This window comes from Zootermopsis nevadensis, unplaced genomic scaffold, assembly GCF_977971745.1.
Source record: "Zootermopsis nevadensis isolate Lab colony 2312 unplaced genomic scaffold, Znev_1.0 Znev_ptg000008l, whole genome shotgun sequence".
NCBI lineage: Eukaryota > Metazoa > Arthropoda > Insecta > Blattodea > Termopsidae > Zootermopsis > Zootermopsis nevadensis.
Window position 1 is genome coordinate 2,907,429 of NW_028259140.1, and position 8,377 is coordinate 2,915,805.

Here is an 8,377-nt window from a genome sequence, read left to right on the forward strand (position 1 = left end):
GGAGGTAATAACTTCTTATGAGACATCGGTAAGTATATCAGACTATACGTGCAACATCACTGAAGACAATCATCTTCGTGGTTGTAATTTACTGCGCTGTGTGAGTTGATAAAATGAAATATTGGCTCTAGGCCTGTTTGATGGCGAGGAAACGGACGTGACCTGCCACAAGACACCTTCGTCATGATCGCCTGCATAGAAGACACGAAACTGCTTGTTAGGTTATTCAACAGTTAGTTTGCTAGATCACGTAATGTAATTTTATGGCATGACTTTGGAACGTGTTACTGCAAATCTGGAAGCAGATTAAATTAATAGCAGCAGACAAGGACTCTCAAGTGTCAGGCTACACACGGCGAAGAGCCATCCTTATCGTCCTACGCCACTGCCCCATGTCGACACACTTCGTTCAGCTGGAAGGAAGTTAAGAGTGGGTGGGTACCAAAACGTCGTACGTCCACCAGAAAAAAAAGATAAAACACGGATTTGATCATAAAAACGATATAAATTGAGTTTATTACATTCTTTTGGCATTCGTCTTAACTACGTATTGAAACCCATGATTAATGGAATTATATTATTAGAATTATTTTTTAACACAGATACTTTTGCTGATACTTTTTTGTTGAGTGGGCGTGAACACTAGCGTTCAGAGTTCATTTGTGTAAAAGAACGCTGGTTCTAGTCCGGTCCTGTAAAGAAATTTGAAGCGTTCTGTGCGAAGTCTCAGAATTATGGAATAACGAAAATTAGAATAACTCTGCAATTTTTCGTAAAATTCTCCCAATACCAAATTTAATAAAAACCTACAGAAGACGGCTATCTTCATACTTGTATCCATGAGAACCTCAGATTTAATCTAATCAGAATCGGTTTTTTTTCGAGCTGTTTCATGTGTACAGACGGACGGACGGAACTGTTTTAATAGGAGTTCGGCAAGGTTGTGAACGCCCCTAAAACTAACTACATAACGCAAAGTTACTCTAATGCCTGGGAATTCGGTATTCAGGTTCCATGCTTAATGCATTTTAGCTTTTTAATTACCGTTCGAAGAAAACCACGCGTGAGTGTGTTATAGTACTCAGTTATTCACTGGAAACTGTTTCCACATTCAGGCGTCTGAAACGTTCAGGCGTCACGACACTACTCCGCTGGAATACTTCAGCGTTCCTTTCAATTCCTTCTTAGCTTCAACCGGCAGGTTCTTTGAAGTTCGAATTCACGTAATTTCCGTTTAAGAAACTTGATTTAAAAATCAGGTATCGATTTTTGTTGCAGTTTATCGTAAAAAAAATCCTTTCTGTATTCCGCTAAGGTTACAAGCCGTGAGATACGTCAGATACGTTGTGCTTGAATTTCCTAACTTGAAACATTTTCCATGCGCTGAGTTACTTTGGGAGTTTTCTGTGATTTCCTGCTTTGAAGTTAACTTTTTAATCTGCGACCAGTGACTTATCCAGTAGGATCGAAACCACGATACAGTCTTGTCCGTAAAATATCAATCATCGCTTGTCACTCGACCAAAAGATGAAATTTACTCTGCCCAAAAATTTGTGGTTCAAGAATATTATTATAAACACCAAACAAAAAAAACTCTAAAAGTAATCGCGTATTTAATTATACAAGGAGATATACATTCCAGATATTTTTTGGATATTCCTTGACGGAAATCAAATAGTTATTTAGCAGAATGTGAGACAACACATGTTAATTACACTGAATTTGAACAGACGTCACAAACTGGTGCGCGAAAGAACGTTATAATTTATTTTTAATGTCAGTATTTCAGACAGGCTGTCAGATTCAGATAGTAAAATAATTTTATTTCCGTGTGTTAGAACATGAAAAAAAAATGATGAAGTTTTTAATTAGTTAGCTTGTGTTTTGCATCCCTTAAAATGTGGTTACAGTATCTCCTTCCCTTCTACACTAAATATGGTCATATTTTATAATGTGTACTGTAGTGATACAAATGGTTATCATATATCTTGTTAAAGCTTTGCTGTTTGTCTTCCTTATAAACCCCTCATTTAGAACACAACAAAGTCAGAGATACGAGTCTCCTGTCAACAATCTGAAGCCAAACAGAATGAGAGAAGAGAAAGTGTTCGGGAAACGGGAAGAGGCGAAACAAATTTACGGCTGTGAAGGTTCCCAGGCAGTGCCCACTCGTCCTTCTTATATAAATAGGTTAAGTAAGTGCAAAGGATTTAGGAGACAGGCTGGGTTAAGAAATGGAGTAGGGGGAAGTTGATCAGGGTCTTTGCGATAATTTTAAATTTTGATATTTTTCTTGGAAGGGCGGCGTTTGGAAAAAGGTTTAGTCTACGTTAATATTGGGGGGGGGGTGCTATAGAGCGGAATTTTGATGTTGACACTGGGAGGGCTGCATAAGAGGCATGCAGACCAACGTGAAATTAAGCTGGTCTAAATAATAGTTTTGAATTCAGTCCGTACCTCAAAGAAAACGCAGCATTTCACCTTTAAAAAATCAACTGGTTAACGATTTTTAAGGAAATAATCGCTGTTTATTCTGAGAGTCGTGCGAAACATAAATAGAAAAAATGCAGGTGGTATATGTTACGGGGCTCAAAAAAAAAATGTACCAAATTCCGTAAATAAAATCCAGGCCTTCTGTCACTCGATTCCGTGTAGGCGTTTTTTATTACACACACGTCGACATTCTGCAGTGCACTCCTTCCTCTGTCAGTATCAAAGAGCAAACTTCCATTTCTAGCAACAAAGGCAATATCAAAGGAATATCGACTTCACAGCGTGAACGAAAAAAGAGCCCGTAACCTTAGAATCCGTGGAAGTCCACTCCGGTTATAATGAGGGCGGTTGAACGTAGAACGGCCGACTCATGGCAAGAGAGATCATTACGGGTTCGGCCATGAGATGAAGTGACCCATTTTATGTTGTGGGCTGTGGGGGGGGGGAAGGGGGATAAAACCTCCGTCTGGACCTGACGATAAAAGTTCCCGTTAAAGGCCCAGTTCCACAGAGCCAGAGTGTTACCATCACAACAATAACCTGAGGACGCGGTAAAGTGTATTAATGGCTACTTGGAGTAGAGGTCAGCAAATGTAATGTTTCCTCTTTATTAACAACGTTCATTAAACTTACCGATCTGTTTCACGAGTCACATCGGAGAGAATTTCTGCAAATTTTCATGTGTGTTTCGTGCACAGTTTAACGATATTAGCAAATATGAAGAATGGATAAGAATTCAAATATATTGATATGTAATTGTGAAAAGAAATCATATACTTTTTTTATACATTTTTCCATACAGTATTATTGTTGTTTATTATGCCCTTGTGGGTTACAGTTTTTACTAGCATTCCTCATTGTCAGAACTAAGCCGACCGCAGTCGACATTTTCACCATCGTCAGAGCCTCAGATGTTAAGATTGTTAAACCGAACCTTGTGCATTAATTGTACTGTAGTGTCTATGTTTAACAGTCACACTGTCTCGGAATGATTCACAAAATTTGTCTTATTAATTTTTCTGAAATTTTTATATAATTTATTCTCCTTTCTACGAGCTATTTCTGGTTTCTTTACGTTTAAATTGACCTAGTTTCACTACTGTTTGTTACCTTTTATCATAAAATATTCTTTGTGTTTCGCTTTTAATGATTCCTTGCAGTGTCGTCTTCCGCATTTCTCTGTCTAATCTCCTTGTCTTGGACCCACCTACCTCGTTATTTTTAAGTTATTTGTTCTCAATCACATCCGTGGAGCATTCTAGAATTGTATTATCGTTTGTGTTGTAACATTTCCACGCAGTTCTGAGAACAATTATGTCTACAAGTTGAGTTGTCTCAAATGTACCTACTTTTCTGTGAATGTCGTAGCAAGATCCAAAGCTACCGCAGGCTTCCATTTGAAACGAAATTACGAAAATTAATTGCTTTGACACAGGTTCCAATTTAACTTCATTTATGAAGAGATGTGTTACATCTATGAAATATATGGATGTTGAAAACATAATAATTGCGTGTAGCAAGTCTAAAATTTTGTAAGTTTGCTGCCTAATGTGATTCATTATACGTTTCTAAACGTACGGATAGGTTGAGTATCAGTCTTAAAAAAACAACTGAAATTTTTTTGTTCAGCGAGTGTCTAGTACTTTGGCTCGTATCCGAAGCTCTAATACATTTTACGCACATTTATCAACTCGTAATGTTCTAGAGAATAGAATCTGTGGGCTATCACATTAGCCATGTGGATAGAGTATAGTCTGCATGTGACAGAACGGAATCGATTTAACAATTCAGGTAATGGATGGTACTTCAGTACGTGATTAATATGCCATCATTAGCTGATGCTTCAGAGGACTTGAGTGGAGTTTTCACTGACGTGTTACGTGTTGTATAGGGCACATGTACCTGCACACTTCCATTGTGTAGCGTTATGACAGAGTAGTGGAAACCATAAGCATCAGAACGTCTTGTATGATAATGGAAAATGAATGTTAAAGTAGGTGGTATATATAATTACCACTTGTCTTTAAAGCGTTAAGGAGTCTAAGAAGTGTGACTGTGGGGATGTTAAAGTGTGGTTGGATCGTCACTTCAGACGCTGGTCTATGATGAGAAAATTTTTGCAAGACTTATTTTGAAGAAAAGTGCCTAAAATTCCACTTTTAAATTTTATAATTATATGTAAATACTAATTTAAAGCGTCGTATTTTGATGAAAGGCCATAAGGGGAAAGAGGAATCGATGAAACTATTAGCTTCTCAATTGCGAGTTGCTGTTTTCAAAGGGGATTGCCTTACAGTGGTTTGGTTCCTTAACTTCAGCTGCCAAGTGCAACACATTACGAGGACTTGTTTTGTCTGTTAACGTGGCTACTGAATCATTATCCCAAATGTAGACCTTGTTGACGAGAACAGCCCTAACATCGACCAGACTACACGGCGCAACAACCCAGAAGACAGAAATCTTCGAAGTAATTCATCGCCCTGATGACGGAGGCAGTATGACCTCTGGAACGTTGGTAAACATCGACCAGACTACACAGCGCAACAACCCAGAAGACAGAAATCTTCGAAGTAATTCATCGCCCTGATGACGGAGGCAGTATGACCTCTGAAACGTTGGTAAACATCGACCAGACTACACAGCACAACAACCCAGAAGACAGAAATCTTCATATTTTTAATCGCCCTGATGACGGAGGCAGCATGACCTCTGAAACGTTGGTTAACATCGATCAGACTACACAGCGCAACAACCCAGAAGACAGAAATCTTCGAAGTAATTCATCGCCCTGATGACGGAGGCAGTATGACCTCTGGAACGTTGGTAAACATCGACCAGACTACACAGCGCAACAACCCAGAAGACAGAAATCTTCGAAGTAATTCATCGCCCTGATGACGGAGGCAGTATGACCTCTGAAACGTTGGTAAACATCGACCAGACTACACAGCACAACAACCCAGAAGACAGAAATCTTCATATTTTTAATCGCCCTGATGACGGAGGCAGCATGACCTCTGAAACGTTGGTTAACATCGATCAGACTACACAGCGCAACAACCCAGAAGACAGAAATCTTCATACTCTGATGACGGAGGCAGTATGACCTCTGAAACGTTGGTTAACATCGACCAGACTACACAGCGCAACAACATAGAAGACAGAAATCTTCATACTCACCGTTGTGAGAACCTCAAATCTTACGAGAGACTTTTCCTCTACGTGTTTTAGAAAGGTCGAAGTTCATAACCTTCCACGTATGTAACGCACAGTCTAAACTAATTCATGATTTCTTCGTGACAGATATGTGAGACCTGCTGGCCTTGCATGTCTTCTGTGGGGAAAAAATATTTAGTTTCATATAAGTTGGATATCATGCAGGACTTTTCTTATTCTCACTCTCATGTGTAAAAGTGACGCGTTCTTGCACCGCCATTGCTAGATCCTCCGTTAAACACCGTAATGTCAATTTTTAGAATGTACTTACGATCGTCGGAAAATTGGAAGCTCACTCCTATTATTTGTCCCTGCCGAAAATGTTGATTCTTTTAACCTTGACAGGATGGCCAAAGATCATATCTGATAGCCGCGAGCCCACAACGAAACATCTCCAAGAATTACGAGACCGATTTAAATACGTAATCTGTGTCGCTGTGCGTGTGCAATTATGATGCACGGTAACATGCATATTCTTATTCTAATTTACACAGTTTAATTAAAATCAATACATCTTGCCCACGAAGCCGACTAGAATTCTGATTCGTTGCTCAAAAGATTTTTAAAATTCTTCTCCGTCGCAAAATATTATTATGATGATCACATCAAGGCATGTAACACGCATGGAGAGATTAGCAACGCATAAAAACTTTTTGTTGGAAAGCTTGAAGGAAAGAGACAACTCGGAAGAACAAGACGTAGATGGAAGTATATTAAAACGAATCGTAGGAAATCAGGATTTTGGTTTGGATTGGGCTTCGTAAAGGACATGGATATTCTTTATTACAAAGCAGTTATAGTTTTTCGTGGAACTAGTCAAACGCATTCTCACTAGGATTTGGATCACTGCTATTTAGAATATTAATATGCCCTCATATGTTTAGCTCCGCGAAGATAGTGACAAATTGTCTCTACGTCACACAACCATACAGACATAGTGGGGACTTTTAAGCCTCACCATTGGATGGAAGAGACGAATTTTCAGTTTCGTCTGTTTTTTTACCAGGAAAAGTGCGTTCATTCGTCAGGACAAAGATTAAACGAACACTTTAATCGGCACTGAACTCGTGGCAAAATGAACATTACGCAAGCCTTCCGGGAATCGAATCCAGGTCTTGTGACTAGTCACTTCAGGAACTGAGCTATTTCGTTTCACATGTTTTAACTCTGATTATAAGTGGATAGGCGTATTTTTTTTTGACTTCATCAATCGTTTGTTTCTTAAAAATGTCTTAATAATCTTAAGACCTTTTAATATCACTTCGCTTGGAAGGACGGACCTTAAATTGTCGTCAGGAAAGGGGGCCACCTATTCTGCTGGATGCGATAGACAAAGCTATTTCCGATCGGATTCGAAAATAAATTACTCGAGTTCCCAGGGTATATATACCAGTCAGGAGGACTTTCATCTGAAGTAATAATAGATAAACTTCATTGATAAAATTACAGGGGATTTCTAAGCCCCTGTAAGAGTCTTAGAACAGAAATACGTCGTCGTCGTCAGATAAACACACGAGTAATATTCTTATCCGAAGTATCAGAACTTCAGTCTAGCAGATATTAAATAATTCACACAAATTAAATAAAAGAGAATGGGTATTGTCGTCGACTTACCTTCGCTTCCTTCTTTTTAAGGAAGTGCTAATTTCCGCCTCTCCACACCCTTCGAGGTCACTTGACGGCGGAGAAACACGGGGGCCTTAGAGCCACGTGATCGTAGAGTACTAGGATTTCCCGTATTAGCAAGCGTCTTCAAGCGTCTTCAAGCGTCTTCAAGCGTCTTGGTTACCATGACGTTTCTACAGGCTGGCTACCTGCTGACTCGTTTACAGAGGGTCCCTTCTAGAGCGAGCTGTTTTGAACCTCTACCCGCTCATGCGCCTTTCTCTTGGTCGATAAACCCGAGCCATGCCTACGGCATGGAGAGACATCGGACCCCGTTCTTTACGTGTTCTGGTCGGCTGTTACCTGAGATCAATCCCAACGCAGTACCAACTGGCTTCTGCGTGTTCCTCATGTATTTATCAACGCACTGCGTGAGGTATATGGGCACATTAATCATCCTGTTACGTGCGTTGCGTAACACAATAGGCGAGAGCACGGATTGTTACGGAACATGATTCTGAACGTCATAGTTGAACGCTTTGCGCTCTGCTTCGTGTTAAGGGGGGGGGGGGGTCCCCGGGTTTAAATTTCGGCCCGGAGACCGGCGATCATAACAGACGATTTTTCAGTCTTTGTCAGGAAGTCCATCGAACTCTCGGGATAGCGCCTTCAATTTGGCCACGACCACTTCCTTTCATACCTCTATAATTCATTTTTCAATGACTATTCCATCATTCGACTTTATGTAGGCAAATATACTGACATCTATAGTTAATAAATGACAAATAAATAAATATTTATTTGTATTTCTTAATGTGATCTTTCAGGGTTTATTTCCGTAATTTTGGATAAATTCCCCATCTTCCGCATGCGTGCTGTATGCCACACCCATCTCATTCTAGGTGATTTAATAACGCTAATAATAATTGGTAAAAATGGACGAATTATGAAGCTATATTTTATGTCATTTTTTCCATCCTGTTATTTCATCTCTCTTAATATTTGCATCGGCTCTGAAGTATCTCAATTGTATTTATAAGTGTGCGAAAAATGTGGTGTAAGA

The 8,377-nt window shown here is 39.5% G+C and overlaps 1 protein-coding gene across 5 annotated transcripts in view; it reads right to left on the bottom strand.

The window, feature by feature from the left end:
- LOC110838091 (uncharacterized) overlaps positions 1 to 7,502 on the bottom strand; it is a 32,010-nt gene extending 24,508 nt beyond the window's left edge. For 4 of the 5 annotated variants that reach the window (XM_022080938.2, XM_022080942.2, XM_022080939.2 and 1 more), the window contains exon 1: positions 7,324 to 7,501. The gene's annotated coding sequence lies outside the window, so the exon portion shown is untranslated. Of the gene's footprint in view, positions 1 to 7,323 lie in introns of all 5 variants that reach the window. The other variant, XR_002545957.2, reaches the window with a different exon arrangement.
- Between the last annotated feature and the right edge of the window lie 875 nt (positions 7,503 to 8,377).